This window comes from Patagioenas fasciata, chromosome Z, assembly GCF_037038585.1.
Source record: "Patagioenas fasciata isolate bPatFas1 chromosome Z, bPatFas1.hap1, whole genome shotgun sequence".
In the NCBI taxonomy this organism is placed as follows: domain Eukaryota; kingdom Metazoa; phylum Chordata; class Aves; order Columbiformes; family Columbidae; genus Patagioenas; species Patagioenas fasciata.
Window position 1 is genome coordinate 23,960,146 of NC_092560.1, and position 12,078 is coordinate 23,972,223.

The 12,078-nt window shown below is 34.8% G+C and overlaps 1 protein-coding gene across 6 annotated transcripts in view; it reads right to left on the reverse strand.

The window, feature by feature from the left end:
- Window positions 1-12,078, reverse strand: part of KDM4C (lysine demethylase 4C) — a 263,563-nt gene that overhangs the window by 128,490 nt on the left and 122,995 nt on the right. The gene's annotated exons all lie outside the window — the stretch shown is intronic.

Here is a 12,078-nt window from a genome sequence, read left to right on the forward strand (position 1 = left end):
CTAACCGTATATAACCACAAGCTCAGATTCAATGAGGGTATAAATGGAGCCCACCAGAGAACCCCATTGTGTTTATCTCCTCAAAGCAGTGTTCTTCAGTTGAAGATCCTTCTCCTTTGACTCAGGATGCCATCTAAGGAAACCTCCTCAAGGATTGAGCGCCTTTGCCTTATTAGTGAGCAATTATATCTTCTGGGTGTTCTTGAGAGTCTTCATTTTTGTGAGTAAGCGGATGCACATTCTGAATCATCATTCTTAAGTTCTGGGAATCCCCTGAGCCTGAGATAGCTGTGCAGTAACTGGATTCCCCTTGGTATCCCACGTCTGTGGTTTACTGAATGCTTGCTGAAGCTTGAAGTAATTTTTATTAAAAGCATGTTTCATTTTTGATTTATCACTGATTATTTTGGTTGCAAAAGGAAAAATAAATTCCTCCTTTGAGTTTGCCATCTGCCTGGTTTGATTTTTGTGTGCTTCTGCAATGCACGTGAAAACTTACTCAAATCAAAATTTTCCTTTTTACCCCCTTCTCACTTTTTGGTGAGTAAACATCATTCAAGAGAAGATGCTATCTGAACAAATGTAACACACTAGGATTCCTTAATGGCACTTATGGACACTCCATTGTTTGATTAACTCCTACGGGTTAAGTCCAAAAAAAGAAACTATGGCACTTCTCTTTGCTCTATTACCTGTTCTTGACAGTTTTATGCATAATACTATGTTAAATCCAGAGACTGCATATGCCTTTAATGGCATAATGATTTTAGTTTTAAAAGTAACTTGTGTAGTATCCACCTGACCCAAAGTTCTCCACAGGCATATACAGTCCTAGCTTTTAAGCCTTCAAAACAAAATGTATATGAGTACCTTATCAAGCTGCAGTTTTGCCCAGGTTTTTCTACAAGGAAGAAGCAGCAGGCAAGAGTGGGGAATATTATGTTAAAGGTCTAAAAGAGTGTGTTATAAACATGCACTCCAACTACCTGTGCAATGCAGATCCTAAAATCTCATGCAGTACTTTCCTCACCAACTTCGCTCTAGACCTCGATTTTAGTCCCCCAAAGAATTTTTGTATTATTTTTCTTTCCAAATTATGCACATAAGTGGGAAGTTTTACACTTATTTGAATAAACTCTCCATGATGATCATGAAAATGCAGAGGAGTCTTCACTTGGCATACTGTAGATGCTAAGAGAATTTTCAGACTGAAGTTACTGTATCTGATACTCAAAAATACTTAATATTAGGAGACTGAAATCAGTAAATCAATATCCCTGCAGCATATAAACTATTGTGGTGGGTTAACCTTGGCTGGCTGCAATCTGCCCAACAACCTGCTTTCTCATTCCCCCTCCTCAGCACGACAGCAGCAGAAAATAAGACAAAAAAGCTCATGGGCTGAGAGATCAATGACCAGTTACCATCACAGATTCGACTTCAGGAAATTAAATTAATTTATTGCCAATTAATAACAGATTAGGATAGCGATGAATACAACACTACAAGCACCTTCCCTCACCCCCCCATCTTCCTGGGCTCAATTTCATCCCTGACCCTGGTGTCTGCAGGGCTGTTTCTCTCACATTTTCCTCAGTCCTCTCTCTCACAGCTGTTGCACAGTGTTTTTTACCCTTTGTTAAATATGCTATCACAGAGGAGCCACCAGAGTTGCTGACCGGCTCAGCTTTGGGCAGGGATGAGTTCATGTTGGAGCAGGTGGACCTGTCCCTATCTGACATGGTGGCAGCTCCTGGTCCCTTCTCGCAGAAACAACCGCTGCAGCCCCCTCACTGCAAAAACCTTGCCACGTACACCCAGTACAACTATTCCGATTAAAAGTAAATTGACTGGCTAAAGCATACAATCTCTCAAATGGAAAAACTTTTCAAGAACTTAGTGCTGTAGACAAATGAGTCTCTTAAAGGTAAAAATTGAGACAGTATTTTCTTTCAGGTAAACAGATATATACATATATATATATATATTTCAAAAAGCTGGCAAATGCATGGCCTAGCTTTCTGGTTTGCTACAGCTAAATTTATCTCTTCCTTTAAACAAGGAGGGTGTTTAATTACAGATAAGTTGAAACACACAAGGCACAGAATTTAACTATTCTATTATACTAACTAGCTTTCTGTGTGCTGGATGCAGATTTCTTTGTCTGCTATTTCCATCTATCATTTCTAGTCCAACCTTCTTCCTCCTGAAAAGGACAAGATATATAACAAAAAGAAGGAATCACAGATCTATTAAAAATGCTTGCTTTCCTTTCAATATGTCAACATCAATATGCAATATGCCCACAACTCTGCGTTCTAATGGGAGATGGAATGGAAAGAAGAAAAAAAACCCTTCATAATAGAAACTGTAATTTTATGCAGCTGTCTTAATAATAGCTTTTACCCAAAATAGGATTAGAATTTTCATTTTTCAAAAAACGTGTATATGTGCATGTACATATATTCTGTAAAAGGCTTAATCTTATTTGAAGTGTCTCATTCAGAAAGTCCTTCATCAGTCACAATGAAAAGTAACAGAAGAGCCATTGAGATACTTCTGTATACCGGAAAGGTGCGTGGATGGGTCGCTGTAATATTTTTAACTTTTAAAAATGAAATTTGTAACATAAAGACAACCAACACTGCATTTTCTCTCCATTTACACACAAAATCCTTTAATATCTAAGTCATGATGCTACACATCCATTAGAAATGTTTGTTAAAGTAAAAAAAAACTAGAAGAATACTGTTTTTGTCGTTAGGCACCAAGACTTTCCGCGGTTTGAAAAAAAATAATTATTTAATTCAGCATTGAAATATCATAGAAGAAAATACATCATGAAATAAAATGTATTCTATGATGGGATGATAATAATATATGAAAAGACTGAAAATAAATTACATCTAAATGAGGCACACAATTTCTGTTTTTCAGTAATCTTTGATCAGTTTCCACCACATTTTAATAGCACTACTGCAAATTATTCAGGCAGGTATTAGAAATAGAATTTCTTAGATGTTTTAAAGCTTTTAAAAGCACACACTTCTGTGTAAAAAGTGATGGAGAAACATCATGCTCAACAGTATTACTCCTTGCTTCGTAATATAGAAGACGAGCTTTTAGGCACTAGCAGACAGAAATTTTTGGAAGTATCATATCAGACATTGACAGCAGATATGTTCTGAAATTTCTACTCATATTCCCTAAAATAAGCAAAGAAAAAAAAAATCTGTTGCTTTGATAAATAATCTGAAGGACTTTTGTGTTCTTCTTTGTCATGGTGGTGATGGTTTTCAATGTTTTTTTCATTTCCCATTTGACTGACTTGTAGCTGACAGTTACAAGGCTTCCTGCTCCCAAGACAGAAACATGACTGAAAGATTTTCTCCAAAGTAGAACAAAACGTCATTTTGTTGAAGAAGTCTCTAGGGACAGACACAAAAGGGACATGCCACTGTCTACTAAAAATACAGTGATACCTTCATGGATCACAGTAATTTCGGAAGCATCTTTTCATAGTTTTTTAAAGCGATGTAAAATCCAAGTTGTTGGATGACCATGTAAAATACAGTTCATGATGCTATAGACATGGCAACCTCTGCATTGGAAAGAAGTATTTTCTATATGCAGTTGAATTAGTTTGATACATATTTTTCAAATATCAGTATGAGAATTAGAATCCTTGAGGGAAAAGAACTCTCTCACAAGCCTGTATTAGTATTAACATCATCAATATCACCATTACTATTATTTATCCTATCATAAAGATATAGCTTGGGGGTAAGCAATTCAAATACCATTTATTAGTAGCGGCAAACCTTTATAGTAATGAACTGGAATAAAAATGTTTCAGCAAGTTTAACTGATTAGTAAAACGAAATGTGAGATATATCTGTAATATGAGAAAATTAGCTAGGAGAGACATACTCAGCCAAAGGAATTTTTCAATACTTGCTATTTGTGAATAGAAAAAAAGAAGAATTATTTTGTGGAAAGAAAAAAAAAATATTCTCATTTTGAACTCTGATTCATGAAAATGTAAAGCACTATAACCAGCTTCTACACTTACATATATTTGAGTTAGACACATACTTCAGCACTTTTTAAAACGGGGCTTTTTTTTCTACTAATTGCTCTCACTGAGGTAATTGTAGAATTCATGTTTTGATGAGCAGCACATCGACCTATTAACATCTACGCTAGTACCTAAGAACAGCTCTTGATAAACATTTTATATGATTAAGAATCAAGTACATGTCTTAAGGGTCTTTCTAATACTCCATCATTAATATTAAACTCTTTCATCAAACAGAGTAACTGGATTTTTTAAAACTAACCTTAAAATATTCATTCTGTAGAGAGTATCATATTTTGCAGCAACAGAAAGCAAACGTATTATTTATCTCATTATTTGATTAGTTAAAGGAGAGGAAGATATCTTAGTATCACAGTTCTAAGCATAGAAATGTATATACAGTGTCAAGCCTTTGTGATCTGCATTTTTCTCTTTCAGTTCAATGAAATATACCTGATGGTGTACCTTCTAATACATGAAACTATGTCTTTATCCACAAAAATATCTCCTCAGTCTAAACATCAGTTGTTACATCACAGTGTTACAATATGTAATATATTAAGCTTGAAATAACCAGAGGATTTTGTATATTTTACACTCAGTAATGGATTTTTTAAATTAAAATGTGGTTTTTGCTATATCTGAAATGTACTTCAGTTAAAATTCTTCCAAAGTATTAGTTTGAAGAAGAACATTGGTACTTTGTTAAGCTAATTTTGTCCTTCCTTTACATAATCATTTCAGAAAAAGTCACTCAACTCACGGTGCAACTGCAAGGTCTAGGTAAACTACTACACACCTGTAGAACAGCACATGTGAGAATAACAGTCAGGAGAAACCAGGAAAAGTTCTCTTCTTTGTAAAGACAGACCAAATTTTTACAAAATATATAATAAATCAACAAATTAGCAGACCAAGGCAAGTATTCGGCTGGTAACCTTTTTTTATACCCTACATAAGTCCCAACCCACAAAACATACTCTAAAAATGATCTAATCAAGCCACTTTTCACTGAGACACTGCTTATAATGGTTAAAGGTTTCTTCATGGTACAGTGGCAATGATGCATTTATTGTAGGGAGACATTTTAAATAATTTAGATTCTTCTTACCATCTCTACTTCAACTGCACTTAACAGACTATCTCACCCACTGTATTCCACCCTTCGTGCAATACTTCAACTGAATCATGTTCAAACAACGTAAAAAAATGTGTTTTGATAAACAACATTTTAAAGGTGCTGCAAGTGGAACTGCTTTCTTTGGACTACCTGTAAAAGAAGTGCTTGACAGGCACTGTTTGTTAGGAGGACAGGATTTAATAAATCCTGGTAACAATAACTGTTCTTGCTATGGAATCAGGCAGTGATATATTTTCACACTGACCTTCTGGCAACTTGTAGGCAGTGTTGCAGAAACCTTTGATATCAGTTAGCCATCTGTGCAAGCTTCAATAAAGCCAGTCTTCCTTTGGTAAGTCATAGAAAGTACACTCACTTTTTCCCTGACACCATCAGTCACACAAGAAAAATACAAATTCAAAACACGACTCTTTCTAAGGTTCTTTTTATACACATTCCACAATGTTTTGGGTAAATAATAAAATATTTCTAATGAATTCATTATTTGTATTCATATATACATAGGCCAATATTCTGCAATATTTTTGAACAGCTCAATATTTAAGTAGTGCATTGCAAAATATGTGGGTTTTTTTCTTTATTCCTACTTCAAATTTATTTTACACTTACACATAATGCCACCTACACATGCCCACACACACAAAAAAAAGATGCAATTTATATTATGTAGAAATTATTCCAACAGCATCAGATGCCATTGCAAAAATGTGGCTGTTTTCCTCAAATTCCTTTGAAACCTGGCAACAGAACAGTGTGACAGGATGCAGCTGAAATAAGCCCACCTTTTCTTAAATCTTCCACCTCTCAGCCCTTTTTCCTCTTTAACTGTCTGTTACACCTTCTTGATTATACCCGCTTATTGGCTAAAATAAACTGTTACCTTGACCAGATTATTTAAGACCCTATCTGTTTATCACTAGTAATGTTGCTAGTTACTCTAGCAAGTCACATTATTGTCAACGCTTTCAGAAGTATTTTTTCAAATTCAGGTTCAGAGTTAACCATAATTGATGATTCATGGTAATATAACCAGATGAGTATAGACACATTTTTTTTCCACAACAATTTGAATTTCACAGATCTGCAAACCTAGCTGCCGCTATTAAAAATTATGGTTGCATTCACATATAATAATGCTCACAGACAGTTCATGTTGAAAACAAAATACTATTGAGACTCATCTAAAGCCTTAGGATTACTGAGCATTCCTCAGTGTTACTTCTGAAGCACTGCACAGCAAATGGAGTACTGACTTGCCCTTATATTAATAATATGATAAATAACATCTTAAAGTTTAGAAAATATTTTTTTCTAAACATTTTGAAGATGTTCTGAAATATCATGACACATTTCTCTAAGATTTCCTCTTTTAGCATCTAAAACATAGCATTAAGGGATGTTAAAAACAGCGAATTAATGTTATCAATGGTGAATCACAGTATATAATGACTTCTGCCTGGGGGAAGGAGAAGAACGCAGTGAAATTCTAATCAGAGGGAAAACCTGTGGCCAGGTCTCATCTGAAGCATATAAAGCACAATTATATTCATTAAGTTTCTCTAAAGCATATAATAAATTCTTGAAAAAGCTTAGTTCAGTTTTTCAAGATCTAGATACTCCAAAATTCATCATTCGTATACATCTTGTAGGCTTCTGTAAAAGCGGAGTCAAACAGCAGCCTGAGTCAACCACTGCTTTGTTTATATATCAATAACTTCCTTGTTCCAATTGTTAAGTGTTATTCTTAACTGAAAATCCAAAGTAAGCAACCAATGGAGCACTGTGGCATTAAATTAAAAAACAAAACAAAACAAAATCCTATCATACACATTGCAAAGAAAAAGCATCCTGTTCAAACAAACTTCAAACGGAAGACTTTCTGTCATTGTTTAGTGAATCACTTGGTTGTGCTGATAGGTTGAGAACAGAGGCTTTCTCACACAGGTTGGCTAGGTTTGGGAAAGTAGGAGAGGATGAGAAAGTAGGAGAAAATGTCAGTAAAATTGATACTACAGAATCATCTATGACTTTTTCCTCTAATAAATAAAAGCTGCATGGGAAACCCACCAAAAGTTTTCCTGTTAAGACACTGACACTTCTGGTATAAACCATCTTGCAAGCTGACAAACCAGACCCCTCAAATGTTCCGACCAGGGTAGTGAAGTTGCAAGCTGAGCAATGAAAACTGTAACAACACTAAAATAATGAAACCAACTCACAACCAAACTCTTACAGTTAGTATCTTGGAACACTGGGCTCAACTATTAAAATTACTCAAACATATAACTTGCAAAAATATGAATCAAAAGAGTGGAACCAGAGCATTATGCACTTTATCTGCCACAAAGAGGAAAGAGCACCTGAATCAGAAGAAAATTCATTGCATGAAGTATGCCTTCAAAATAGGGCAAAACTACTCCTAGGCGTTTTTGGAAGAAACGGAATATGTTTCTGTTGACTAAAGCTCTCATACAAAAAAAAGACCCATTGATGCGAAGCAAAGCCCCTTCTAGCAAGCACTGGGTTATCAACAAATACATCATTGTCACTGAAGAACCTAGAGAAACATCTGCCAATAGTCATGGAAAACTGAACCCATTCCTAGAAAATATGAGTTTCCAGCTAACAAATACGATAGGCAAACAGAAATGCTCAGTGTAAACAGAGACTGCATTCAATTTAAACTCGTAATGAAAAAAAATGACAGACCATTCAAAGGAACAGAATTTCCTTCCACTCAAGTGAAGGAAAAAAAAAAAGGCAGGAACAATGATGTTGACAACACAGGCCTTTCTGGCTTATGGTTTCTAAAAGAATGATAATCAAATGAAGGACTTGACAGAAGATGATGACCAACATTCCTCTTGCCTCAGATAACTTACCATGCCCTAGAGTTCAGAAAATAAACATTACTTCACTATTCACTGAAGTGGTTATATTGCCATAGTGATCACAGTTTATAGGCTGATAACTATGGATATAAGGCAGGAACTTTACCTAAAAAAATCTAACAATTCTGTTCTAGTGGTAGTCAAGCTTTTGAGAGAACAGTAAAAGCAAAACACATTAACTCTGCAGCTGTATCAGATACATCCATTTAATTTGTTTATATGTTCATCAGCCCATAAAAGAGAATGAGAGTTAGAACAAACTAAAATATCACGGAGTATTACAACAGGTAAGAACAAATACGAAGCTGGCATACAGAGCTCAGTGTGGAGCATGCAGGCTCATTATTAGATAAGAAATTGAAACCCATTTACTAAGGTACCAGAATTACTTGCCATGTCTTTGGTTCAATACATTTTATTAAACCAGTCTATAGCAGGACTGTTCTCAATCCATTAGCTCTTTGTCTTACAAAAGCCTAGTGTAGCTTATTATTTTCAAGTATCAGTATTACTTGGAATAAAAGCATTGACTTGCCATTAGCCTATTCAGAAGTACGCTAGATGGTCAAACTGCTGATGGAAGAAATACCTGATAGCACCAAAGACAGAACAGACAATAAAAAATATACAAATCGGAGAAGACAATTTTTCTCTTTTACTTCTGAGGTTCACGTTGTGATGCATTAGGTAGGACTTTGTTTTGCTGCCCACGAAACACAGAATGAAAGAAGTTTGGTATTTCAGAGAGTTATTACCATATAGTACTGGACACTAAAAACTTCAGAACCACAAGCTGTACAGCTATGTAAAAGGACAGCCAGCCACCTACATCCATGGTCTTTCTCCCACACCCATACATTCACACAAGATCCTCCAGCCTTGCTCTGAAGCTGGGAAGGTAGTACGACCAGAGATCGGTGTGGCTGCAAAACATAAAAGCATCACTACTTTTTTGGCTAGGTGACTGCACTACAGACTCGTTTATACGAACTTATATTGTACACCATCACGACTCCTTAGCATAAGGAGGTTGTGAGGAATCATGTTCAAAACAGTTTTGTCTTCGTCAGTAAGTAGCCATGCACAATTCGTGACATGTCAAGTGTGGTTAAACTAAAACCTCTTTACTATGCTTTAGTATTTTTAAATCTGCATACAATTAAATGTGTGCTAACTGTCAAATGTTTTAAATAATCTCACAATATGGGTGGGACAAAAGGCTGTGCAAGATGGAAGGCTTACAAACTTCTCTAGTGAGAGTTATGATGCAGTAAGACGAACTTACCAAAAATACAACCAAATGCTGATCATCTGTATGAAACAGATTCAAAAGGTATCACACTATTATGACAAATTTGCTTTTATCAAACAGTATGTTTAGTTTAGTTTCTTTTCCTTTTTTTATTCAACAGAATGCAATAAAGAATATGTGTCATCATTATTCAATTTCGGTGGCTATATAAGATAAAAGGATCATTTAAGATCTGTGTGCCTTCTTTCAATAATTATTTTCTAACAATCAGAATTGCCATCATCCAGTTGTTCCTTATGTTCTGACAAAAGATCAGGATTCTGCGTGTGAGAGAGTGACAATATGATATGCTGCTTGTTGAGTTTTTCTGCCAAATGAATAGGAGAAATTTTCCCATAATACTGCAGGGAGATAAAGAATTTCTGTAGTCATAAAGTCTAATCTAAGCTAATGAAACATCTACAAGTGAAACAAAAACATGACTAGCTTCCTGTGGATTGGATCCAAAATTTAGGATAGGTGTTCGATGATTTCAAGACAATCAGGTAATCATATTTACCTCTTAATAATCAACTCCCCTGGATATTAAATGCAGATATTTTTAACTAAGGATTTGGGTAAGCATAAAAATCTAAATAGTGCATTTCTGATGCTGTCATATCCTCAAGAATATTTAATTTAATCAGACACTGGACTTTGTGCTTGGAATTCATATTACTGTGGTTCTTACTTACGAACAATAAAATGTATTCTTTTACCAATTTTAGTCAATTTAAAAATACATTTATTTCACCTGAAATAAATAAAACTGCCAATGAAATTTAGAGGCTTTAACTTCATAAAAATATCTTGTTTGCATTTCATGCAAAAGAAAATTGTGTTACATGCTTTTCCCTCTGAGGAGCCTTTACAGGAGGTTTGTACTGGCAGAGAGAGAATTGATAAGACCAAACAAATTGTCCTGTATGATATCCCAGTTGCTTTTTAATCTTTGAAAAGTCTGTTAATCAGACAGAACATGTCTGAAGAGTGAAAAAGATTTCCACATGAACTCTGTATTAACTTCCAACATTCCCATACATTTCTATGAGATGTTTTATTCCCACTTGCAGCTAGCCTGAAATCTATCATTAAAAAGTAGGTATCAGTTCAATGAGCTGGCAGGCACTGAAGACCAATCTAAGATAATTTAACCTCATTTTGGCCAACCGTATTTCTGGTTTTAAAAAACAAACAAACAAACACACACAACACCAACATTTTTATGTTTTGTACACCAAAAAAAGACTGTAAATATAGATGTGTAAGAGGAAATCACTACACGTAGTTCTTTTATTTACACTTTGAAAGAAGGCTTTCCTGTTGTGATCTATTAACTAAGAAGAAGATAGCCTACATAAATACGTTCTACAGTCACAAACACATTCCACAAGGGAAAAAAAAAAGTGAGCAGCAGTAGCTTAAGCCATTTTTTCTGGCTACTTGACACAGTAAATTGAAGTGGGAAAGTTACGTTAAAAAAAAAAAAAAGAAAGAGAGAGGGAGATAGAGAAAGATCAAAATGGTTATTCTAATTTTCTAATTCTACATTAGATACCTTTTACATAGATTCAGTATCATAAAATGGGAATATTGTGATCAACTCAAGCCCTACTGTCCCCTTAAAGACTTGCACTAAAACAGTAAGTTTCATCTCTGTGTAATCAAATAGTTACACCATTTTTAACAAAGAGAACTACCTTAATGTAGTACTACTCAACTTACAGCAGAAGAATCAGAATTTGTTACCCATTTCCATAATTTTCAAAAGATCTTTTCCTTGGTTGCTTCATATCTGCAAAGCTATCAATATTTCAAATAAAGAAAATAATAGCGTACATTCTATAATGAATCCAACTAAGAAACTCACTCTACAAAAATAATTTTAGTTCAGCTTCAATGTAGTGTACAAATTTCTGAGTATTTCCATTCCACTTGGAAGAATTGATGCTGGAGGTGAAATCCTCAGTTGTAAAGCCTAAAACAGAAGACCTAACATCTTCATCTTCAGTTTTATGCATTCAAAAATAAAGTGATGCTTCCCTGCAGACCTTCGTAAGTTTAGGTAAAATAACTCTATGTTCCAGTTCGCAGGAGTTTTTTTAAGGTCAGGCCTGGCATTTTAAAATGAATACACCTCAGGACTGCCCTCAAAGAATCATCACTCTCATTTGATTCAAGTTGTAATTATGTCCTTGTGTTCACTTTTTTTTTTCCCAAAAGTCAAGACTGATGTCAACTTACATATCTTGATGGCAGGATCAAAAGGACAAAATATTAAACTATGCAGAGAATAGAACAGAATAGGTAGATATCTTCAGTAAAGTATGGAAATGACCAGAGAATTTTTATTTTTCTCCTAAGCTTTTTTTTCCTCAATCCCTGTTAAACATATGTAAGTGCTTTAAGTCCAAATACTAGAAAACAGCACTTAAAAGTTTTGTGTTCAGCATGGGTCTCTGAATACTTAATAGGGTTATTTTTTATTTATATTGCATGTGATAAGACCAAATTAGATCATTAAATTTTAACATTCCATGGAGGAATGAGAATGGCTTTCTGATTATGTCAGAATAATTAGTGTAAAACTTTTGTGTTTACTTTTCCAGTGTGATCAGCATCTTATTTTATTGTGCAGATGTCACTCTACCAAATTATTATCAGATTGTTCCATCTT